We start from the raw sequence: 26,769 nt of genomic DNA, 5'->3' as shown, positions 1-26,769 counted from the left end.
AACATCCTGGGGTCACCACTGACGAAAAACTGAGCTGGACCAGCCACATAAATATTGTGATTACAAGAGCAGTTTTTTGGTTTTGTTTTAATTAAAAAACTGTCTCTCAATAAAGTAAGTTTCAATCAAATCCAATCTTTTCTTTTCCTCCGTTCCTACCAGTCAGAGGAGTTTCACAGTGGTTTGCAGCAGTTTGTGCTGGTAGGATGGATATTCTAGAAACTGAAGAATAAGGAAGATTTCTGCACAATTAATCAGAGGGAGCTTGCCCTGCATCTAGGTGAATAGTAAAAAGTCCTTATTTCCAAAATAAGCTGGTTCAGAGATTCTGCTAATGCCCCCTGGCATATCAGAAGAGACTTAGCTGGAAGTGTTCCATTCCCCAAGTGGTGCCAGCCCTCAAAGAGCACATGTTCATCAAAATTGGTGCACCAAACATGTACACCTCATTCTCACCAAACCCAACTGTACAACTTGTACTTTGTATCTTATTCTTTGGTACAGCACACTTCACAAAGGTAATATACAACCAAAAAACTTGCTACATTCATGTTCCAAGACCATAACACCTTGCCTTGCAGTAAATCAAACTGGCTACACACAATCACTTATTAACACCCAAGTTGCTATATTACATGTAATTACATAGAGCAACAAACATGTTAATGTTTATCCTCCACACACACACACACACACACACACACAGAGACAGTAATCCTAATTCCAAGCACTCACCCTGTTCACATTTCCCATTATCTCCCCCCTTTTTTCAACCATATCTAAGCTATTCTTAAATATTCACCTGGACTGTGCTTCGATCATTGTCTGAAAATATAATAACTTTCATAATCTTATTGCGATTTATTGCCAAAGTGGGTTAATAGTGGGGCTTGGATTAGTTTCTCTGTCAGGATGTGTGCACGCGCGGGGGGTGGTGGGGGTGGTGGGGGGGGGGGGGGGGGGGGGGGGGGGGGAGGATTTAATTGAATTGGAGACAGCTAGTCTGGAGGTTTTGAGTTATCAAAAAGAAGCTAGGGTTTTAATGCTAAATACGTAAACATGGCTGAAGATTTGGAATGAGGTATGAGGGAAATTTGTATTTTTACATAAATTAGACTAGTTTGAATTTCAAAGAGATGGCAGCATGTTACACCTAGCTAAAAGAAGCTAAGACAAACACTGTTTATTTTTCCCAAAGGTTACTGACAATATAAATCTTTCATACTAATATTACGAGAAAAGAAAAGTTGCAAAGACATATTGGAACAATGGAACTGGCAGTAAAAAGAAGAAACATGTATAAAGGAAATGAGGTTGTGTATGGAGAAGGCATTCTACGATCTAACACAAGAGTGAAAAATCTCCAATCTCTGTGCATCAAGTTGCTCTCTAAAGGAACCGAAGCTGAGAAAACTAATTTTGAATGCGACTGTCCAGGGAATTGTGTTGCTTTGCCTGGGTATATTTAAAACTATTTGTTTACTGTTTCCCTCTTGGATTTGAGCAACTCAGCATTTACCATCCGCTGTGCCATAACAATCATTAACTCAAGTAATGCACTCCACAGGCTCAAAACCCTGTGTAAAATCTGGCTGTATTTTAGGGGTTTCTACATTCCGTTCTTCATTCTACAACCCCCACTAGACAAAAAGGTTGGGGTGGGAAAGCCCACTCATAATACCAATGGTTGCCCTGCAGCAATTTAACACCAGGAGTAGCGTTAATTGCTTTAAGGTGAGAGTTCCACCCCTTTCTCAGGAGGAAGTCCCGCCTTAAAGAGTTGCCAGCCAATCAGATAGCTGATAGCTCTGTAGTCCTAGTAGTGCCAGCCAGGAATGGTGGCTACTGCTGGTGCTACAGGCAGTCCCCACCACACCAAGGAGCCCAGGTAAGGAGTCTAGGCAAGGGATGGGGCCTGGGTTAGAGGTTGGGAGAGGATTAAAGGGGTGGAGGATTACCTTTGGTGTGGTGCCTCCATTGGCCCAGGGATCCCACAAAAGGTGGTTCTCCCCTAGCCCCTTGCCTAACAACAGCCCACAAGCTAAAGCTGCCAGGCTTCCCATGTGGCTTCTCTCCATGTGCGTAAATATTAGCAGTGGTGGAATGAGGTCATTAGTTGGACATGAGGGCCTCAAAAGGCCCAAGGGCAGGTGGGCGGCCCAACACCTCCCTGTCCCTATAAAATTTCAGACAGGTTGGTCAGAAAAAAGAAATTGTTGGAATTATTTGTATTTCATCATACCAGGCAGTATTCTAGCAATTCTTTAATATGCCTCTCTCCTGCTTCAACATTAATCCTATAGCTTAGATCAGAACTGCACACAGCACTCCAATTGTGGCCTAAGGTTTTAGAGAGATTTCTTTTATATATACATTTTTGGGATGTGAGCAACACTGCCACAGCCAGCATTCAATGCCTAATTGCCCTTGAAGTTTTGGTGGTGAACTGCCTTCTTGAACTGTTGCAATCCATGTAGTGTAGGTACATCCACAGTGACTTTTCTGTAGTGGTTTGATACAACTGAGTGGCCTGCTTGGTCCTTTCAGTGTGTAGGTAAGAGTCAATCACATTGCTGTGGGTCTGGAATCACATAGGCCAGACCAGGTAATGGTAGCAGATTTTCTCCCCTGAAGGGGATAGTCAAGTAGATGGGTTTTTATGGCAAGCTGGTAGTTTCATTTGGTGGCAGCCTTTTGTCTCTTAGGACAATGGTTTGCACCGTGGGTGATCAGCTCTTGTTAAGCACCAGCTGGTGTGGTTCAGGAGCCCCATTCTGCCATGGCAATCTCCACCGCATTTGCTGCAGAGGAGGACAGTGGGCTGAGAAGGTGTGCAATTCACTGGCCTCTGTATTCTCTGAGCCCTTTTCTCAGCCAGGTGAGCTTTTCGTTTCTGTTTTCCTCGTCCAATGTCCTACCGAACAATCAGCCTCCAGAAGTCATTCCAGTCAGTGACTGTCTCCCAGTTCAGTGTCAATGTCGACCGTCTTCATATCTTGCCTGGTGTCTTTGCAGGGGAGCTGTGGACACCCAGGAGGTATTGACCCAGTGGCAAGGTCACAGTAGAGCTTTTTGGGTATACAACCATCATCCATCTGATGAACATGACAAAGCTAGCACAGCTGTCGTTGGTTAACAATGAGTGTATGCTGATAGAATTAGCATGCTCCAAGACCTCAGAGTTGGTAACCTTTATCCAGCCATAAAAAATAAATCGAGGCTACATTTGAGACGGTGAAGATGGAAACTCTTCAGCCTTTTCTCCTAACGAGCATATGTTGTCCAGGTCTCACCACTGTAAATGTGTGCACTGAGCATGAAGGCCTGGGAGATTTGCAGTTTAGTGTTCTCAGTCAGGTTACTGTTGCTCCACATTCTCTTACTTAGTTTGGACCTGGTGATCATCAACTCGGTGAAAGACGCTCTTTGGTCTGCCCGAAACTTGTTGGTCTTCCAGCGCAAAGAGTTGTCCCCGACCGAGTGTTGCAGATTGGCACATTCCAAAGTCCAGGACTACGTGCTGAGGGACGCACTAAAGCTTGGGGCAGCCGCCGCAAAGGCGCAATGGGGAAAGGTCGCTGTCTAAGACCTTTCTGCCACAGTGCACCGAGGGGCTGGGAACTGTTGGGAGCCCCTCGAGCTGCACAGCTCAAAATGAATGTCTGCATTGAATACTAATTGTATTATAAATGTATTGAAGCACCTCAGAGTGCAACATGATGTATGTTGATAACTCCAATACCATTGTCTGATTGTCAGCATTGACCATATTGAAATGATTGTCATATTCATTGATTGTATTGATGCACCTTGTGATACATGTGTAAAAGTTGAATCTGATTGTACTTATGTGATTGTGATTTTGAAATGTTTTGTAATGTTCCTCCAGATATTTCATGAATAAAGTATATTTTTCAAAAAAAAAGCTTGGACATAACAGCGATCCTGTGGGATGTTTCCCCGAGCAGACTGTCAAAGTCATTTGGCAGAATGCTTCATCGCCAGAACTTTCCAACAAGCACCAAGATGAAGCTTGGCTGGTGGTGAGAAAGGCCCTCCCCGTCAGATCCTTCCAACACACCAGGAGTCTCACCCCCTCGGCACGTTGCCCTCGAGGTGGCTGTGGTGGGGAGGAGACCGTTGTTCACCTCCTTGTGGATTGTGCCTTTGCAAAGAAGGTCTGGAGAGAGATACAGTGGTTTCTGTCAAGGTTCATCCCGAGCAGTTCTGTGACACAGGACTCTGTGCTCTATGGGCTGTTCCCAGGGACACACACCGAGACAAACATCAACTGCAGCTGGAGGATCATCAACTCGGTGAAAGACGCTCTTTGGTCTGCCCGAAACTTGTTGGTCTTCCACGCAAAGAGTTGTCCCCAACCGAGTGTTGCAGACTGGCACATTCCAAGGTCCAGGACCACGTGCTGAGGGACGCACTAAAGCTTGGGGCAGCCGCCGCAAAGGTGCAATGGGGAAAGGTCGCTGTCTAAGACCTTTCTGCCATAGTGCACCGAGGGGCAGGGAAAGGTATAGACCCCTCGGGCTGTATGGCTCACAATGAATGTATGCTTTAAATACTAATTGTATTATAATTGTATTGAAGCACCTCAGAGTGCAACATGATGTATGTTGATAACTCCAATACCTTTGTCTGATTGTCTGTAATGACCATATTGAAATGATTGTAATATTCATTGATTGTATTGATGCACCTCGTAATCCATGTGTAAAAGTTGAATCTGATTGTACTTTTTGTGATGGCGATTTTGAAATGTTTTGAAATGTTCTTCCAGATATTTTATGAATAAAGTACATTTTTTTTTAAAAAAGCTTGGACATAACAGCGGAAAGGTTGCTGTCTATGACCTTTCAGCCATAGTGCACCGAGGGGCTGGAAATTGTATAGACCCCTCGGGCTGTACGGCTCACAATGAACGTATGTATTGAATACTAATTGTATTATAATTGAATTGAAGCACCTCAGAGTGCAACATGATGTATGTTGATAACTCCAATACCATTGCACTGTCTGTAATGACCATATTGAAATGATTGTAATATTCATTGATTGTACTGAAGCACCTCGTGATCCATATGTAAAAGTTGAATCTGATTGTAGTTTTTGTGATGGGGATTTAGAAATGTTTTGTACTGTACTGCCAGATATTTTATGAATAAAGTACATAACAGCTGCAGCTTTTGTGATGTGTATGTTGATTTCAGCATCAATTGACACATTGCTGGTGAGCGTCCATGTGAAACTATCAACAACCTCCAGCATCACATTGTCAGTGCCGATAGATGCCAGTATATGGCAACATCTTGGACTATGTTTCATGATATTTCATGATAGCTTCATGATCATTATTAATGAAACCAGCATTTAATCCAGATTTTTATTCATTGAATTTAAATTCCCTCAGCTGATCTCTCAAAAAAAAGTGTCCAACTTTAACTCTAACATAAAAAATTTTGAGTGAGCCAAAATTAGGCCCATAAAATCTCATAGCACAATTGAAAATTCTCCCAACATCTTCCCCAACACATCAGGTGGTCATTTCGATCCCACCCCACCCCCACTAGGGCCAACTGTCACTTGCTCATCCTGCTTTCTACCCTTAATGTCACCATTAGCACATCCTTTAGCTAATATCACTACTGTCAATACCCCTTTGTCCTTTTGTTTATAACATCTTTTGCAATCTCTCCTTTGCTTCCACTTATCACTGGCCCTCTATCCAGCTCCGCCTGTACTCCCCCCCCCTTAAACAGCTTATATTTCACCACATTTTTATTCCTCTATTTCTGATGAAGAGTCATACGGACTCGAAACGTTAACTCTGTCTTCCTCTCCATAGCTGCTGTCAGACCTGCTGAGTTTTTCCAGCAATTTTTGTTTCAGATTTCCAGCATCCACAGTATTTTGCTTTCAATCCTCTCCATGTTGTTTGTGGAACTTTGCTGTGCACAAATTGGCTGCAACATTTGCCTAAACAACAACAGTGATTGTAATTTAAAAAGGATGTCATCAGCTGTTTAGTGCTTTCGGCTGACCCAAGAATGTGTAAAGTGCTGAAAAATGTAAGATTGTTCTTTGTTAGTAAGAAACAGGATAAAGCTCCCATATATTGTTCTAATTTCAGCTGAATCAGGTTTGGTTTTTCCCATACCAATTTATCTCCGTGTCACTTTATTGCCAAACCATGCACAATTGTACGCTGTGATCTCACTCCTGATAAGAAATAAACAGAGGCAAATAGCAAGATCACAGAGATGAGTAAACAATATTGTAACCTCCTCCAACATCCAGTTCCTTAAAAAAACTCATTATTGATTCAATTCAGAATGTATTGCTACAGAACAGCTTACAAAGCTACTCTAACAGAGTGCATTTGGAGGTCTTAACTCTTTTATAGCTTGTAAATTCTGATGGAATTACAAGAATTTCATGAGAAGCTCAACAATTATTTTATGAGCCTGATATATCTATCTAACTGACCTTTCATATACTGCAATAATACAATACATCATTGTAATCAATTGCTCCACTACAAGAAGATAAAATTCTTTACATTTTAGTTAACTTATTTGCTTAAAGGTCTAAGCTTAGTCCAAACAACTTGCCAAATAAAATTCAACAGAGATGAATCTGGAATCCGAAAAGTTAAAGGGCTGTTCTGTGGTTTTGGCAGAAGATTAAAACATGTCACTTTTATAACTATATCTATGGCTGAACTACTCTGGTGATGGTAATGAAGTAAATTAGCATTACACAGGTCAAATATAATTAGAAAACAAAGGAGGAGTGAAACAATCACAGCAAACTTCCTTAGAAGAAGCACAACTAAAGCACAAGATTTTAGTCAATAACGTTAACTAGAAACTGGACTTTGGTAATCTAACAATTAGCTGAAAAAAGTTGACCATTAAAACCAAATATACAGCCATTATTATCAAAGATAACAAAAACTTGCAACAGCATTAGAATCTTTGCAATTGCAATGTATGCAAGGCATCTCTCTCAGTTAGAGGTCAGACCTGACTAGAGGGCACAATTGGGGTGTAGTTTAGTTAAAGTGGCCAAAGGCACTATTGAAGTGGTTTTTAAAGCAGAGTTTTTAAAAGCAGGATTCAAGAATGGGAGAGATGCAGCAGGATAAAGTTGGCTGGTTCATTTGGTCTCTCTAGTCACTCCTGCACAAAATATACACTCGGCTCCGTCAAGGACCAAGATCACAAACACTCCCAATACAGGCCATCTTCATCTCAATGTCAAGGGCCTCAAAGGGATGGTGAAGGCTCTGCTTCCGCAATGCCATCCAAGATTGTCTATGTCACGGTTTAGATTCTAGTTACGCGTGCCAGATTTGGAGGGAATATGCTAGTACATTTGCAGATTTCTAGGACATTACATTTCTTTTATGGTCAGATTTCCACAACAAACTTTGGCTGGATTTTCAAACCGGATTGGGAATCCAACACCCAAATCATTTCCAGGTCCTGACTCCATGTTGTGGCTGTATCGCTAATATGAAGCTATTTTAGTATGTAAAGCCCCAAATTGGGCTGGACGCAAGCTCAAAGCCCAATTATGGCACTGGGCACTGACTAGAAATGAGGATCTGCAGTACAATTGTCAAAGGCTGACGGCAATCACGGGCTCACTGTTTAAAAACACAAAACTACGGATGCTAGAAATCCAAAACAAAAATAAAAATACCTGGAAAAACTCAGCAGGTCTGGCAGCATCTGCGGAGAGGAGCACAGTTAACGTTTCAAGTTCGTATGACTCTTCAACAGAACTAAGTAAAAATAGCAACCTATTTTTACTTAGTTCTATTGAAGAGTCATACGGACTCATAACGTTAACTGTGTTCCTCTCCACAGATGCTGCCAGACCTGCTGAGTTTTTCCAGGTATTTTTATTTTTGTTATGGGCTTACTGTTGCCTTGCAGATTGAATTGGCAGGAAAGCAGAGGGCCAGCAGCCTAATGCTGCATACATGCGGCCAAATGGTTAATCTCAAGGTACTTGACCCACTCTGCTCAGTGACTTTGTGTCACTGCTTGAGCACCACAGTTTGAATAACTTTATTTTCAACGCTTTAATTCAGTATCATCACATTATAGCTCCCTGCAGTGCTGCCGACAGGTTGACACAAAGTTGCCCCAGACCGTTATGCTTATCCCCTTCACCGCTGTGAAAATCTCCTGGCCCTCTCCAGTTCATTAATAAGGTCTTCAATGAGCTAATGGGCAGTTAATTGGAGGTAAGCCAGTTGCGAGCTCTCCTGAACGCCCGCCTCCTCCTTCTCCTACCCCTCCCCCTCCCGCTTTGAAAATTTCAGCACAGAGGCTTCAGAAAGCTGACATGCCGTCTGGGAGCACTGTTTTCAAAGCATCCCCACACCTGATCTTGCGGGCACTGAAAATCCGGCCCTTTATGTTTAATTTATATTGCCAACTGATCATGTAGATTATAAAACTATTGGAAAATATACAAAAATGGAAATACAATAAAATTCAGGACAGCATAATTGCAAAACAGAAAAGGAATTATGTTTGCCTAGCCCGATTTAGTTATTTCTCACTCGCTAATCCCACTCCACCCGAAACCTGCTCTTGGTCTCGACTCCATGTGCATAATGCGTGGGTAATCAACCAGTATATTATTAAAAATCTTACATCTGCAAGCATATACCGTAAACTTTTTTCATTATAAACACCTATGATCACACTTATAATGGAAAACCCCTAGATAAATGTATCACATTATAATTACATCCTCCCCCACAGTGGAGATGCTATAGTCTCACCACTGGTGAAAAGATTTAATTACAGTGTTAAAGTTTACATAAGCAGTTTTCATTGTTTTTGAGGACATAAGAGTTTATAATGAAAAGGGGAGGCAGGAAGTACATGTAGATGAGATTTTTTTTAAAAAGATGATTTTGCAGTAGAAGTTACAGTGAAGCTATCAGCAATCACCACCAGAAAAAGCTGTCCAATTTTCTCTTTAGTGAGGAAATACAAATACAGTTTAATGTGGAAATCAGTAAGTTGTTGTCAAGAGTAGTCCTATTCCTCCAGAAGCTTTGCTATTCCATTATCTGAGTGAGGGATGCAACACAAACACGTGGAAGGGTACGGAGTTGCTACACTTGCATAACAAACTCTTCAGAAAACATTAGGGCTTCTCCATTCGAGTTAAACAAATTTTTTAAACAGTGTAATGTGTTAATTACAGCCAAAAAACCTCTCTGGCACTGAAAATCAACTTTTACAATAATGGAATCCCATTCCGTCAGGTTTTAATTATTGGAGGTTTTGAAAAAAATATTTTTATTACTAGTTATTTCTGTCTTTCATCTTCTCAATCTCTATCTCCCTCTTTTATTTCACTTTCTGTATCTGGTTTGAAGTGAATTAAATATTTAATTTACACTTCCTAATTCAGAACCTGTGGGCTGAATTTTGCCGCTAGTGACCCCAGGGTCAGGAACCCGGGAGAGCGAGTGGTAGTATACCAGATGTGATCTTCCCAGCGGCCAATTATGCAGCCCACCTCTGGAAGTCTTATCCAATTAGGGATCGCAGTCAGGTTCCAGCATCAGGATGCCCAATCAGCGTGGCATGTGGGTAGGCGTCCTTTGCCGTGTAGGCATGCAAATTTCCTCTTGCCCACCTCCAAAGCCACTTCCGCAAGCCTGGGAAAATTCCAGACTGTGCACCTCAAAGGATTGTTCAATTCCATTGGTTAGGGAGATACACCATCACTTGACCTGGTCACAAAGGTCCCAGATCCCTTCTACAGGGCATGCACTGTTTTGGATTTCTAATAACACTAAATTTCAGCAAAAGCTCATAGAAAGCCTGTGAGCCAAGTGTAGCTAATGGCTGGCACTACTGACTGCAAGTGCCGGGCCATTATATGTATTTATCTCAACAATGGTCACTTGAGTGAGAGGTGGGTATGATCATGGAATTGCACCCAGTAAAGGTCAGCACTTTCAGAAAGAAGGTTAGAAAAAAAAACCCCAGAAAGCAGGACAGGTTCAGTACTAGTTCCGCCCCATCCTTGTTTACATGTAGCAAGGTTACACTTTATTCAGAGAAAACAGGAATAGGCAAATGTTCCCCACTTCTGTGCATTTCAAATCATGCATGACAATGAACACTATTGCTCAATTAACATGTTTTCTCCGCACACCACTAGCTTGAGAGAGAGCTCTTCTCAGTACCTGGATCTTTTAAATAAAAGCAATTTACACTTTTAAAAAAAAAAGGTTGCACTACAGATGTCAGATTTTCTTTTTTGTTCCAAAGGGATATATGTTGCTCAAATTTTGGATATTTTGTTATATATAAAAATTGCTGACAGTTAAAACATGTCACCTCTGGTCCAAATAAAAATGCAAAGATGTCAACACTTAAGGGAAAATTAAATCCAAACAGCCCAGGAGGCAGTTATTAACTCTGGATTGCATGTTTAGTACTCAAAAGGGTTAAAGATCATGTGTCAGAGATTTCCAGTTTGCATGCCAGAGCACAGGATTGACAAAACATTTACGTGGTGACATTATGGCTCACCACACATCAAAAGAACTGGAACAGAGAAATCAATGTGAAAATCCCAATGGAGTTAATTTATCAGATGCTATTTCTTTTGATAACAAATTGACAGCTCTTTAAGCACAAAATGGTGTTCAACTGCTACGCACGAGTTTCCTGCTTACAGATTGTACATGCTGTGTAGATCCACCACCACGCTTTCAAAACTCTAAGCATAAAATCAGGCTGCAAAGAATATCTTCCACTAAAAGGTCCTTCAGGCTCATTTCACATGTAATGGGTCAGATTTCGACTTTATGCAATAGTATAAAACAGGTGATAGTAAATTCTCTCCCCAATTTGTATTTCCATTGGCAGCAATGAGTACTGGACTCTCAAACAGAGAGTTTAAAATTCCTGTCTGGACTAACATTTTTATTTATTGACCCTACATGGATGTATACACAATAGGATAAGAAATGATAGGATAAGGAGGGGGAAATACCAATATTACCTGGATGCAGAGACTGGCTTTATACAGCTAAGAGATAGAATTACATTACATGGCGTATGCAGGAGAAACAGGTTATTCGGCCGAACTAGTCTGTGCTAGTGTTTATACTCTCCACGAGTCTCCTTCCATTCCATCTACCTCATTCCAGCGTTTCAGCTGAGAAATAACACAGAAACTACTCAGAGACATTCAAACTGGTAAGGTAATGAAGAATCACTAAGGCTTCCAGCTTTAAAAAGCTATAGTTATTGGCTTTGAAAACTGATTCTCAAACCGCATCTTCATGCTTTGGTTTTTCTAACCTGCAAATCTGAGACAGCAACGACATATTTGTCAACCAGCTACCCACTTTTAAAGATCAGTGACTGTCCAGTAGCTGTGATGGTGGGAAGGTCTCCAAAAGTTTAGTTGTAAGAAAAAGTGGACATTTCTGGGCTTGTGGTATGTAAGCACCCTATTTCCATGGTAACTGCAAGATTCACAGTTCAGCACTCTCAGGAATGGCCATCAATATCATTAACACCAGAATTTAAAACCACCAAAATATTAAAACAAGTATTTATTCATAAAGAAAAATTTGATGAATGTAAGAAAGGGAAAAAAAATACAACAACCTATACCCACTCTTTAATATTAAAGTTAGATCTCTGTGATAGGGTAATTTTCTATCATTGTTACTATTCACATGTATAATTTTTTTTAAACAAACATGCAATGTACCCAAAATGATTTTCCGTATGAACTTCTGCATGGATAAAGTGAAATTGAATAGCATTGAATTAATAAATTTAGATCAATTCTGATGAGTTCAATCTAAAATGTGCATGCATTTGTTGAGTCTTTAAATTCTGTTGCAAATTTCCCTAATTGTATTTCTGTATATCCATGTGAGAAATACTCAATTTTAGTTTCTGGCATTATACTTAAAAAGAAACAAATATACTGTTTCAGTTAAGTGTCCAGTTAGGAAAACCTATTTCATGATACTGTTGCTAATGTTGCAACTTCATAAAACAAGATGTAAAACCAAATGTCAGTTTGACATGCATTCCACTGCCTGCAACATTTTAGTACTTGCTTGAAGGCTGTCACAGTTTGATGATGTCCACGGAATTTGAAGTTCTAAAAGTCCCTCTGTCTTAATTGTTGATTACCTCATGCAGTAAGAGATTTACTTGTCTGTTTTCAGACAAGTTCAGTCGTTTAATGTCTGATTCACTTTAGTGTGCAATTGTTCCACATCAGCATTCTTGTGCAGAAAACAATCAACCCTAAATTAGACGCAAGTAATAAAGAAGGGCGGGGGAGGGAGCTTTTTGATTCCTCATTGTTTTTACAAGTGTGAGCCTGAGTTTTTATCACAGGGTCAAAATATTTTCTCCAAGGCTCTCACCTCTTAACATCAGTCCACCGCAGCTGTTGTAAATGGGAGCTGAGGTGGAGCATGCTCGAACAAATCCAGAGTAAAAAAGGCAGAGTCGCAGATATGGTAGTTTATCTATTTACCTCTGCTGGTGATGCCCATCAGTTCTAACACTGTCTATTCTGATTTGGTCAGATTTAAGCAGGAATGGGAAATTGGGATTTGAACCATGAGTAGGTCAGAAACCCAAAATATAGCAAAATCCCCATAGGGCCAAGTCTTATTATTTTTTTTACATAGGATTAGGAGTAGATCATGGTTGAAGTGAAGCCCAATCCCTTTTACCTGCATTTGCTCCATTTCCCCTAATAGCCTTAACCAATAAAAAAAACACTTGGCAATTAACACAACATTCATGGTCTTTTAGGAGAGAGTTCCTGATTTCCATTAGTCTTCATGTGAAGAAATGCATTCCTGATTTCACTCCTGAATGGGTCCAATTTTCCGACTGCATTCTCTTGTGCTGGATTTCCCACCATACCCATTATTGACTCCTTTAATTATTTGAAATACCTCAATTAGATCACCCCTTAAAATGTTCAAACATACAAGACTAGTTTATGGAACCTGTTCTCATAAGGATATAAATCAGGAACTCTATTTCTCCTAAAACAGTGGATGCTGTGTTAATTGCTAGATTTTTTTTAAAAATTGCTTAAGGATATTAGGGGAAATGGGGCAAATGCAGGTAAAAAGGGATTGGGCTTCATTTCAGCCATGATCTACCCCTATGTGAGGAAAATAAAGAGACGGCTCTATGGGGATTTTGCTATTTTATGGGTTTCTGTCCTATTCATGGTTAAAAACAAAATTTCTCATTCCTGCTTAAAAACTCAAATGTTTAATAAAAAGTTAATGCTTACACAATGTATACTAATTATCTTTAAAGCAATGAAGGATGTTAATGCAATAACACAATGCTCAAATAATTTTAAAAGAGCTACAAATGTAACATGGACAAGAATGATGAATTATCTTTGCAATTCAATCCAATTCACTTGGATCAAATAATAAAACATTAAATGTACAACACTGGGCTTGGGTATCAGCAATACTTCGTCAAAATTAGAAATTCATCTTTAGACATTTAGGCTACAAAATTTGGCACAATACAGCCACCGGAGTCTGTTAGAAGCAGTTCAGGGAAGATTCATTTGACTGATACCTGGGATACCTTCTTATGAAGGTTGGACAGGCTGGGCCTGTATTCACTGGAGTTTAGAAGATTGAGGGGTGTTGCATTAAATGTGAACTGTAATGCTCAAAAAATTCTTATCTCTTGCTCTTGAATAGCCTGACATGGGCTATTTTGATGGTGTAGTAGGATAGTGATGCACTTTAATATTTGCTTCAAGTGTTACCTCAGAAGGGTAAAGCTTACAAATGTGTTCCAGGTAAATTACCTCATGACCAATGTGAATATCGATCAGCACATTATCTGTGCAAGCAACATCATGATGTTCTATTTTTGGTTTGGATTTTAAAAAATTAAATGTTTAATAAAAAGTTAATGCTTACACAATGTATACTAATTACCTTTAAAGCAATGAAGGATGCTACTGCAATAATATAATACCCACATAATTTTAGAAGAGCTACAAATGTAACATGGACAAGAATGGTGAATTATCTTTGCAATTCAAAGGTAACTACTTGGAGGAAATACTAAAACATTAATGTATGTCACCGGCCTTGGGTAACAGCAATTTCTCATCAAAATTAGAAATTAATCTTTAGACATTTAGGCCACAAAATTTGGCACAATACAGTCACCGGAGCCGGTGCTATGGATGTCCTCAAAATGGCGGACAGGTCATTTCCAGCCATTTCTGGCATGAATCCACGGTGCCCCATGCTGGGAGGGCATGGGCATGCCATGCATGTACCAGAAGCTTTGACAGGGGCAGATCATGATGTTAAACAGTCTCTTTGACCAATTTGATGCACCTTTTGTAAACTTGGAGCACGCAGATCCAAGTGAACACCATGTGCACAGCTGCACGTGTTTCAGCTCCAGGAGGAACCACCTGCACTCATTGTTTAATGGGCCAGCCATCCAACCTGCAGATGAGATGTCTTCAAATTTACTTTTGCTTTTGCAAAATTTGTGGATGTACTGTGGTGTTACCTTTGCTATTTTCCAATCTCATGGAACCTTCCTGGAATTCAGGGAACTTTTGAACATTAAAACCAAAACATCAACTATCTCACTAGCCACTTGACCCTAGGATGAAGTCCATCAGGATCTAGGGACTTGTCAGCCCGCAGCTCCAACAATTTGCTCAACACCACTTCTCTGGTGATTGTAATTTTCCTGAGTTCCTCCCTCCCTTCTATTTCCTGATTACAGCTATTTCTGGGATGTTACTCCTATCCTCTATAGTGAAAACAGATGCAAGACATCTGTTCAATTCATTTGCCATCTCCCTACTTTCCATTATTACTTCCCCAGACTCATTTTCTAAAGGACTAACGCTCACTTTGTTAACTCTTTCCTTATTTAAAGATTTAAAGAAAATCTTACTTTCCGTCTTTATATTTCCACCTAGCTTTCTCTCGTACGCTAATTTTTCCCTCCTTGTTCATCTTTTTGTTATTCTTTGCTGTTCTTTATATTCTGTCCAATATTCTGATCTGCTACTCATCTTTGCACAATTATATGCTTTTTCTTGAAGTTTGATACTGTCTTTAACTTTTTTAGTTAACCACAGGTGGTGGGCTCTCCCCTTGGAAGTTTTTTCTCATTGGAACGTATCTAGTCTTTGAATTCTGAAGTATCCCGTTAAAGGTCTGCCACTGCATCGCTGTGGGCCTATCCCATAACTTCATTTGCCAGTTCACTTTAGCTAGCTTTGCTTTCATGCCCTCATAATTGCCCTTATTTAGGATTAAAATACTAGTCTTGGACCCACTCTTCTCTCCCTCAAACTGAATGTAAACTTCAATCATATTATGATTGCTGCTACCTAGGGGTGCTTTCACTATGAGATTATCAATTAATCCCATCTCATTGCACAGTAGCTGGTCTAGTATAGCCTGCTCTCTGGCTGGCTCCAGAATGTGCTGTTCCAAGAAACTATCACAAAACATTCCACGATCTCCTTATCTAGGCTACTTTTGCCCATCTGATTTTTCCAGTCTTTACATTAAAATCCCCCATGATTACAGCTGTACCTTTCTGGTAAACTCCCATTATCTCTTCCTTTACATTCTGTTCCACTGTGTAGTTACAATTAAAGGGCCTGTACACCACACTCACAAGTGACTTTTGCCTTGTTTCCCATCTAACCCAAAATGCTTAACGTTTTGGTTTCCTAAACTCAAGTCATCCCTTTCTAATGCGCTAATCACATGTGCGATCATTGAACATTTTTCTGCATTGCAGCCAGATCCTCGGGCAAGGCTTTGGGAATTGACCTTCCTGGCCACCTGTTCCCACTCCCTTCTGAGAGTGTTCCTGCAGTGGCCTCTCTCCTCTGGTCAACCTCTTGGACTAAGGCCTCCAGCAGCACACCCAAGAATCTAGAAGCGCTCTCTCTTCACTGTTGCTCCATTTTGTGTCCTTCACCTTATAGCCAGACCGACAGCAGTAGCTTCCTCCAAGTAACTGAAGCCCCCCCACCACCACCTCCCCACTACTTTATGAAGGGCACTTTGCCTTTAAGGAGGTGCAAGCTAGCTGGAACACGTGCTGTCTATGCATGCCTCTGGGGCCTATGTTGAGCAGTCAGCCAACAGCACAGGGCATGCTCAGCTGAACACTGCAATCAAATGAACAGGCAGAATGAAATTTACAGTAACAGGACCGGTCATGGGGTAATCATTCATCATGACCGTAGTGCCCAAAAAGAGAAGCAATCCAATTTTTAATCCTTAATCTTTGAAGGAAAAGATGGTGCAATAATGTTCAATGACTATGTGGAGCAGTTGTATCAGTATCCATCAGAGGGAGATTGTCACAGAGCTATTGAAGTCTTTCATTCAGATAATTCTTGCCTGATAATGTATTTCAAGAGCAATAATAATACTTCCACATGTAATTTCTCCTTCAGTTAATTCAGAATTGACTCCCTATACAAACATCTGCAAATGCACTTATAATAAGTTTTCTACTTGCCACACCAGCCATACGTCTGAGCTATGGATGGGAATTCATTTGTCAAGCAAAATAAAATACGAGTTGATTACATTTATAAAGAGACACTAGTATAACTATCAAGCCTCAGATGGACACAGAATTAATAAATCTATTTATATGGTGCCTTTAATGTAATGAAACATAATGTGCTTTCGCTGGGTAAAGCTAAATACTGTATGACACTGACACTTAAGGAGATATTGAATCAGATGATGACCAAAAGTTTGTTCAAAGAGGTAGGTTTGAAGGAGCATCTTAAATGGAGGAAAGCAAGGTAGAGAGGTGGGGAGGTGTTGGCAGGGAATTCCAGGCCTTAGGGCCTGGACAAATGAAAGCACGACCACCAATTGAGAAGGGATTAAAATCATTAGAAGAAATTCTGCCTCCCATTAGGCAATTTGATATATCAAATAAGCTCCCATCAAAGCAGTTGGCCTTTTGTAAATTAATTCCTTTTAAAAAGCAGTGTAATTATTTGTTTAAGATTAGGATTAAACCCATTCAAATAATGTAGCTGATCAGAAGCTCTGTGAAATCCTGTACTTCTGAGGTCATGGAAACATCTGTCGTGGAATACAACTGTTCAGGGTTGAAAGATATACATTGTAAAGTTGGTTAGCTAGCCTGAGAGTTTCACAACATTGGAGATCAGGGAGAAATTTCAGCTAACATTGTTCATTTTTGTAGTGTTATCTGTGCCTAGTCATCTGCCTCAGGAAATGAAATAATTGAGAACATAAGAGTTAAGAGTACAAGTTAAAATATGATCTGCTTTGAACAAGTTTGATGACATAAATACCATAAATTGCAGCATATAAGTCAAGCCAGCATACAAGACATTTTCTTCAACCCCAAAAATGTTTTTATACATACTTGGCATATAAGTCGATCCCCCTTTTCAGCCACAACATGCTATACTTGTATTAGTAGTCAGCCTTAATTTTTCACCCCAGAAATGGATGTTTTCCTTACTGGTACCTTATAACTGGATGTAAGGGACCAAGCAGGCAGTACACAGGCTGTGTTGTGAAGATGCATGGGAGTTTAAGACACAAAGCAGACCCCCGCCATGGCAAATCTCAAAGATGGCGACCACCCACACCAACAGTTCACTGTTATACTCGAACATTGACCCTCATTTTGGGAGGTTTCAAAGGTTGACTTATACGCCAACACCTAGGGTACCTTTTGTAATTCCACGTTTTTACATCTCCAGTAATTTTACACATAGATACTTAAAACCAAAACAAAAGTTGTGCTTTCCAAATTTGTACCTCCCCAATACGATATATACCACACCACATTGTGTGCTGATATCCTGGATATTACTACATAAAAACTCTTTCCCCAAGCTCCTAGAAGGTGTTTAGATGTACAATCACCATAATTGAACTGAAGTCAAGTACCTATTTACAAGACTGAGAGGATCATCAAGGGTGAGGATCATTTCAAATCCAAGCAACCAAAATCTCTCTTTCAACTTCTCATATTGAATTATGAGCTTGGCCAAAATTAAATACTGATTGGCAGAAATGTCGACATGTACTAAATAGAGAGAAAAAAACTGCTCAATTAGTCTCATTATTTCCCAAACTCATGCCATAATGAATATTCTCTGAAGATAATACATTACTCAACTAAGACTTCTTTTGCAATTATAATTAGCGGCCCACGTAGTTTCAATCATTATAAATTAATATCCCTCCTCCCACCCTCACCCTCCAAAATGTCTTTAGCCTACGTGGCTGGTATAGGTTGCTTAATACAGGGCCGTCAATAGCGAAACATTGAATATATTCCACCAAGTTTGCCATGCACACTGTCTAGCATTATCTGATTCAGCACAGCACACAGCATCAAATTGGATCATTTCACTAAATTTACATACAATAACTGGATTCCAATAGAATTAAAAAGGAAATTGTTTCTGGAAGCTGATGCTAACTAAAGAGAATAAATATTCCAACACTCTTGTCCTTATTGAAGGTTATTTTTTTTAAACATGTTTGCTGCTGGATAAGGGAATCGTTATGTCTCAAATATTCACCAAGCCCAACACAAATTAAAATTCAGAAATTTAGACTTGCTTGGATTTAAATGCACAGCTCCCGCTTCATTTTTTTAATAAAAGGAGTCACACGAGGGAACAAAGATTTGCCAGTGAACAACTTAAAACCAATTTAGTGTCCTGTCAAATAACATTCTTTTCCAAAAAGGTAACATTAATGTCTGAGCTGCTGAAACGGCAATTGTTCAGTTACCCAGTAGGTGTAGAATATAATGAAGCTTTGATAAATTAACAGGACACTGCATAAACCCTTGGGGTAAAGGAGATTTGGGACTGCCTGCTGATATAAATCCCTTCTCTGTTCAACCAACAGCCTCATTCAGCATTGACCTTTTGGCTATGAATACATCTTAATGATGTTCACAGTCTTTATTATTAAACGCTGCAGCCCAGTTTGCATTGACCTTCCCATTATAGTGGTGAAAGTTCTCAAAGCAAAAAGTAACTTGACATGCACACATCATCTCAGACATGCAGAACACTTCAGGCAAGTTCCCTCAGCTTTAAAAAAAGGTTTTGGCTTCCTCTGCCCCACCATTGGCAGCCACACTTTCAACCATTTAGACCCCAATCTCTGGAATTCAGCTCCTAAACTGCTCCACCTTTCCACCACTCTCTCCTTCTTTAAGGCATAACTTAGAGCAAGTGATAGATTATAATATCTCTTTACGTGCTTTGGTTTGAAATTTGTCTGATAACACTCCTGCGAAGAGCCTCGAGATGTTTCACTACGCTAAAGTTATTATATAAATGCAAGTTGTTGTTGATAGGAATATAAATCAACCCCAACCACTTGTTTTCAGCCAAGACGTGCGATACTCACACGAGTAGTGAGCCTCAATTTTTCACCCAACAGATGGATGCTTTACTTACGTACCTTATTATTGGATGCAAGGGATCAAGCAGGCAATACGGACTGTGTTGTAAAGATGCATGAGAGTTTAAGACACAGAGCAGACCCTGCATGGTGAATGACAAAGATGGTGACCACCCACAGCCATGGTTCACTTCCTTACTTAGTGTATAAGTTGAGCTACGAACTGCACAGTTATCAGCTTGCGTGAACCCTGTTATTGTGCCAGCTCCAATTCTTTGACATGTCAGAGAGATCAGTTCCATGATGCAAACCTGAACATAATTCCTTTCTCACTCCTTCCCCTCACCCTATAGAATAAAGCAGAGTCTTACAGGAGATATAAAATAAAAAGGTCCTCCAAAAGCCATCACATTAACTCTAATGGCTGAGGAACTCTCTGATGGTGCTTACTGACACACATAACTTTTCACATTCTCATTCACCACAAAGTAAAAGGAGAATAACTTTAATTATTCAGTTACAAAATAAATACCATCCCCAATCTATTCAATGCACTTGTGAAATAATGGTGCATCATGTCAAAAGTAAATCTGCAAAACCAGTATTAATAGATAGAATCTTAAGATTGTTTGCTTTCAGAAAAGGAGATTTTATTATAGGGCTGGACATAAACTTGTACAACTTGTTTCACTCAGGTTCTAAGTGTCCAGTTCATTTAAGTGAAACTTTACGAATACAAAAAATCATACAGATGGGCAACTTTCAACCACCTCCAAAATGTCACTATGAGCCTTGTTAAGTGATCAGTAGCTAGTGATGTCAATAGGCCTCCTTTCTCACATACACAGAGGGACAGAGAAATGGAAAAACAGAGGAAAGAAGGGAGAGAGAAAGAATGTAACACATTATCATGAAGATATTAACTGTATGAGTTTGATATGATGTATTTAGGATTTAAGTATGTTAAACAAATTATTTGTTGGAGTTTGGCATGTTTATTGGTGTAACAGCGTTTGTAAATATAAGCCACAACCAAAGATGAAAGGGTGCAAGGTCATCCTTCTTCCAAGCTCTTTCAACACAGCTTTGGCTTCCTAATGCTTGTTTTTTCTTGGAATTTTACAGCAAGAATTATCCTGGCAGGGGAGAGACCATGATGGTTCTCCCTGGATGAGTGAGCATCATGATTCTGTGGGTTTGATTTTATTTTTTTTGTGGGGTGGTGGGTGGGTTCTCAGTGCTGGCCTTTGGCCTTTCCCTCTGCTGGTGTTGGAGCTCTCCTGTGGTTGTTGTTGTGCTGGATCAAGCCTTGGTGCTTGTCCAGTTAAGATTTTAGGTGGTGGTTCCAACACCTGAGCTCCAAGCTAAGTGGGGGGGGGGGTGCTGCGGAACTCTGTTATGCTGAAGATCAGTGAAGGAGGTAGTACATCCATCAACCAGACCTTATTGAATAAGAAAGTCCTTTTTGAATGTTGTGCACTTGAAGCCATGGACATCTATTGCCTGCAGGAATTTCCCAGTGGCCAACACTTTGATGTGAACTTTAACAACATTGCAGGATGTGTGAAATTCCTGAAGGTGTTCAGCAAAGAGGAAACCAGACTCCAATGTCGATCCTCATAGCAGAACCATCATTTACACTACCATCGCAACAGGACTGTGTTGTATCCATTCATCTCTACAACCCCTATGTCCCTGTCATGCACTTTCCTCGCCAGATACATTGAGGTGACGGGGAACAATATCGAGGTCAAGGACCCGTTTGGGATTTGGACTCAGCAAAAAGGTGGAAGCCAAGGTAGCCAGCCTCCCACTCCCTCCTGCTTTGCTATCAGGGAAGTTGGGGCTATTTAGTCTATGTGAGACATCCCAGGGTTTGTGGCAGCTGTGCCAAATCTAGTCAAGTGGCAGCCAACTGCAGCGCAGTCTTACGCAAGAACGGCAGGCAGGAAGGCCACCGGACAAAGGACTGCAGGCAGACTAAGTGCTGCAACCTGTGTGGTGGGGCGGGCCACCCAGACAACTCCTGCCCAAAACACTGCCTCAGCTATGCCCAGGCAGCTAGAATCAAGGAGGGTCACAAGGATGGAACAGTGAGCACAGCTGCTGCCAGGGAGACCAACAGCCCTCCCCCAACAAGTTTCCTCCCCCCACTCCACTGAGAAAAACAGTGGTTCCATGATCTTTGTCATTTAATCTCCCCCCACCTTCGAACCTATCCCTGATCTTCTCCTTTGCTCCACCTGTCCCTCCCCGCTTTCTCAACAGCGTAAAACCCATCGCACTCTTACCTCTCTTCAGTTCCAAAAAGGAGTCATCTTGGATTCGGAACATTATCTCGGTTTTGCTCTCCACACATGCTGCCAGGTCTGCTGAGCTTTCCAAGCACTTTCTATTTTTATTTCAGACCTCCAGTATCCACAGTATTTTGCTTTTATTTTAGTGTAAGGCTATGATTGCCTATATGCAGGTCATTGAGGTGGACACCTACCTCAGAGGCTTAAACCAGGAGAAGGCCTTTGACAGAAGGCTGCACACCGACATGATGGATGCACCCTCCAAAAATGGGGTTTGAGGAAGGAACCTGCAATAGGATCCAGCTACTCTCCAGAAACATCAGGAGCACAGTTTCAATCAATGCATGAGAATCAGAAAGCTTTTCCAATCAAATCCATAGTCAGGCAGGGATGTTCTTTCTCCCAAACAGAAACAAAAATACCTGGAAAAACTCAGCAGGTCTGGCAGCATCTGCGGAGAGGAACACAGTCAACGTTTCGAGTCCAAATGACCCTTCAACAGAACTGATCAGTTCAGATTTGGACTCGAAACGTTGACTGTGTTCCTCTCCGCAGATGCTGCCAGACCTGCTGAGTTTTTCGAGGTATTTTTGTTTTTGTTTTGGATTTCCAGCATCCGCAGTTTTTTGCTTTCATCTTAATGTTCTTTCTCCCATCTTGTTCCATGTGCTGCATCGAACGTTTTGCCGACTCCATCAGGAAGGTTGCAGGGTGACAAGCCAAGGCAGCGGAGGCATTGAGGCCCAAGCCTTCCTGTACATGGACAACAGTCGTTTTCTGCTCTATTCTGCAGTCCGTTTGCAGACTGACGAGCATCTGCAACTAATTTCAACTGGTCTCAGGCCAAAGTAAATCACAGCAACAGAGAGGCCATGTTCTTTGCTAACTGGTCCAGCTGCTCCTTTGTCCACTTCACTGTCAGGTCAGACGACCTGAAGGTGTTGGGAATATGGGTCAGAGGCACTGGGCATGGGGCAAAAACTGGAAGTATACAGCCATTGTGAGACAGAAACTAAGCATGTGTCAGTGACATTCCCTCTCCATTGCAGGTAAGAACTTGGTCATCAGGTGTGAGACACACTCAGTGTTGCGCACTCTGTCACAGGTCTGGTCCATGCCCGGCATACAGTCACCCGAGTCATTTTTCTATTTTATATGGAGGTTGAAAATGGACTGTGCCTGCAGGGACTCTAGATAAAGGAGGGAAAAAAAAACATACCCAATGTTGCCCTCATCCTGACCTGTGTGAGACTGCATCAAGTGGTGGTGAAGAGAGTGTCGCCCACCTCCTTCTGGAACGTGCCTTATCAAAGAAGGTGATGCAATGGTTTTTGCCAAGGTTCATCCTGAGCACCTCCAAAATGCAGGAGTTAAGTGCCCTACAGGCGGTTCCCAGGGATGCACACCAAGATAAATATCAACTACTGTTGGAGGAGCATCAACTCGGTGAAAGATGCTCTTTGGTCTGCCCAAACCTTGCTGGTTTTCCAGTGCAAAGAGCTGTCCATGAATGAGTGGAACCCATGGAAAACCATTTAGACTGTATACATCAGAGTATGTTTGACAGGGAATGTAATGCATACTATTAACATGGCCTGCAAAAGTAAGTATGAGGCACCTCAATGTCACACTGTACTGAGAGAAATTTAACTGTTTTGCATTTTGTAACATCAAATATGAATAGTTATGTAATGTACTTTTACAAATTCTGAATGAAGTATACTTTGGAAAAAAAAATTGTCATCCGACAAATCCCTTACATAACTAAGATTTAAACCACCCAGACTTCCTCACTTCCATCACTACCAAAGTAGTGGTCACACAGGAAAGAAACTTTCTGCAACTCCAGCTAAATAATATGAGCATGTACAACGTCCTGTACATTAAAAATCAGGAAGTAGCAAGGAAGAGTAAGAGAAAGAGAAAAAGGGAAAAGGTGGTTGTGGTGAGTATTAAAGAGACACAGAAATAGAGAGGGAGAAAAAAAAATTGAGAGAGAGAGAGGAGAAAAAAGGAAAGCGAGAGAGAGCAGGAAAAAAGGAAGGTGTGTGAGAGAGACAGAAAAAGAATCATTTATCCAGAAAAAAATTGGCATTCTATAAACTAGCTGTGTTTATTTCCAGACTTTCTAGAATCTTTCCAAAAGAATAACAGAAACAATGAGAGAGAGAGAGAGAGAGAGAGAGGGAGAGAGAGACACACACACAGACACCTTGGCCTGTTATTGCTACTATGTACTTACTGCCACCAGGGGGCCCTCCAATGTCCCTGAAAATACTTTACACATCACTTTCTCACTTCTGAATTACATGATGAAAATCATCTCCAAGAATGAGATACAGAGAGCGAGGGAGAGAAAGAGAGGGAGAGAAAGAGAGGGAGAAAAAAAAAAGAGGGAGAAAAAGAGAGAGAAAAGGAGAGAAGAGAAAATGAGACACAGGAAAAGAGAAAAGTAAATGGTGCCATGGAACCTGTACATGTGAATAGGTTGATGCAGTTTCAGTTTAACAATTATCAGAAAAATGGCACCATCAACAATACAACACAATCACTAGCCGAGATGACCTGTACATGTCTATAAGGGGGCTTCAACCCAAAACTTTCTAACTCAAAGGATAGTACTTCCTACTGAGTCAAGCTATGATATTCAAGTCATAGGACCTATGCTGAAAGGTATAAATTATTTTGCAAGTTGGAAGCAGCTATGTCAACCAGTCAGCAAGTATAGTGTACTGGCCAGGGTATAAGGGCAATTGTGGCTTTCTCAAACTCACAGCATCACTGCACATGTAAAGGCAGTGGGGTATACAGCTAATAGGCATAGGGCTGTATGATACAGCCCAGGATTGATTTCATTAAGATTCGACAAAGCCAGAACTTTAATTTAAAAAAGGTGTTTGTGGAGAGCATGAAGACTGTACTAGACTACTGAAAACGTCAGCAACAGAACAATGTCCATCCTATTAATTGTGGCAGCCTCATAATAAGAGGGACCCCTGAACTCAAACCTCCAGTTTCAAGCCATCAATACAACTGCACACATATCTGAATTTGAATCTACAATAATACTTATAAAAATTTGGGGCAGGATTTTCAAAGTTCCTAATTTGTAATCAAACTTTGTTCTTTTTCCCCACCTTGGTATACCCAGGGTACTACCATCCAACTATACCTAAAAAGACAGCAGGCCAGATTTGCATTCAACTCCCAGGGTGTTAAGCATAGCCTGAACAGACACTAGAAGGATAAGCTTTCAGATCTTCAGTGGAAGATACGTATGGCAGTAACAGAACATGCCAGATTTTTATTCCATGAAAGTGAATGATCTGTGACCGTAGCTCAGTTAGATTTAGGATAGCTATGGAAAAGGATAATGTTGGGCCAGGAATAAAAGTTCTAAGCTGGGGAAAGGCTAGTTTTACTATGATGAGATACGATTTGGCCCAACTACTTTGGAGTAGCTATTTGCAGATAAAACTGTCAGGGCAGTGGGAGGCATTCAAGGAGGAAATAGCGAGAGTACAGGGCAAGTATGTTCCTGTAAAGACAAAGAGAGAGAACCAAGTCCAGAGAACCCTGGATGTCAAAGGACAAAAAGAGAAGCTTATGACAGATACCAAGGGCTAAAACGGCAGAGTCCCTAGAGTAGTATAAAAAGTGCAGGGGGGTAAACTTGAAAAAGAAATTAGGAGAGCTAAGAGAGCGCATGAGAAAGCATTGGTGTGTAGAATAAAGAAAAACCCAAAGGATTTTTAAAAGATATATAAAGAGCAAGAGAATAACTGGGGAAAGAGTAAGGCAAATTAGGGACCATAGAGGTAATGTGTGTGTGGACCCAGAAGATGTGGTCACAGTCCTCAATGAATACTTTGCGTCGGTCTTCACGATGTTAAAGGACGACACAGGTATAGACATCAGGGTGGAGGGCCGTGAAATATGAGAGGAAATTAACAGAGGGAGAGAGGAGGTACTAGCGGGTTTAGCAGCCTTAAAAGTGGATAAATCCGCAGGCCCAGATGAGATGCATCCCAGGCTGTTGAGGGAGGCAAGGGAAGAGATATCAGGGGCCCTGGCAGTAATTTTCAAATCCTCTTTGACCACAGGTGAAGTGCCAGAGGACTGGAGGACAGGTAACGTTGTCCCATTATTAAAAAAAGGGAGGAAAGGATAGACCAGGAAATTACAGGCTAGTCAGTCTAACCTCAGTGGTGGGTAAGTTACTAGAAAGAATTCTGAGGGACAGAATATATCTGCACTTGGAGAGACATGGATTAATCAGGGTTAGTCAGCATCGATTTGTTAAGGGAAGGTCATGTTTGACAAATTTGATCGAATTTTTTGAGGAGGTAACCAGGAGTGTTGATGAGGGTAATGCATTTGATGTGGTCTACATGGACTTTAGCAAGGCTTTTGATAAGGTCCCTCATGGCAGGCTGGTCAAGAAAGAAAGAAAGAGCCCATGAGATCAAAGGCAAAGTGCATGTTGGATCCAAAATTGGCTGTGAGGCAAGAAGCCGAGGGTGATGGTAGATGGATGTTTCTGTGACAGGAAGTCTGTTTCCAGTGGGGTTCCGCACTGCACTTGGTAATGCACTTGGGGAGGGTTAACAAGACAAGGGATTACACTATGAACAGTAGCACCCTGGAAAGTTCTGAAGATCAGAGGGACCTTGGCATACACACCCACAGATCCCTGAGGGTAGCAGGGCAGGTAGATAAAGTGGTTATGGTAGCATATGGGATACTTGCCTTTATTAGCCAAGGCATAGGGAAGTTATGCTGGAACTGTATAAAACACTGGTTAGGCCACAACTAGAGTACTGCGTGCAGTTCTGGTCACCACATTAGAGGAAGGATGTGATTGCACTGGAGAGGGTGAAGAGGGGATTTACCAGGATGCTGCCTGGGCTGGAGGGTCTGAGCTATGAGGAAAGATTGGATAGGCTGGGGTTCTTTTCCTTG

General features: G+C 41.1%; 2 protein-coding genes across 4 annotated transcripts in view; one reads left to right on the top strand and one right to left on the bottom strand.

The window, feature by feature from the left end:
* LOC144693843 (heat shock protein beta-7-like) overlaps nt 1-22,391 on the top strand; it is a 566,165-nt gene extending 543,774 nt beyond the window's left edge. For both annotated transcript variants that reach the window (XM_078563931.1, XM_078563930.1), the window contains exon 4: nt 22,325-22,391. The gene's annotated coding sequence lies outside the window, so the exon portion shown is untranslated. The remainder of the gene's footprint in view (nt 1-22,324) is intronic.
* LOC144693842 (chloride channel protein 2-like) overlaps nt 1-26,769 on the bottom strand; it is a 597,263-nt gene that overhangs the window by 514,799 nt on the left and 55,695 nt on the right. The window lies entirely within an intron of this gene.

The sequence above is a fragment of the Cetorhinus maximus genome, chromosome 19, assembly GCF_964194155.1.
Source record: "Cetorhinus maximus chromosome 19, sCetMax3.hap1.1, whole genome shotgun sequence".
Classification (NCBI taxonomy): domain Eukaryota; kingdom Metazoa; phylum Chordata; class Chondrichthyes; order Lamniformes; family Cetorhinidae; genus Cetorhinus; species Cetorhinus maximus.
This window is presented reverse-complemented; position numbering and strand designations above follow the sequence as displayed.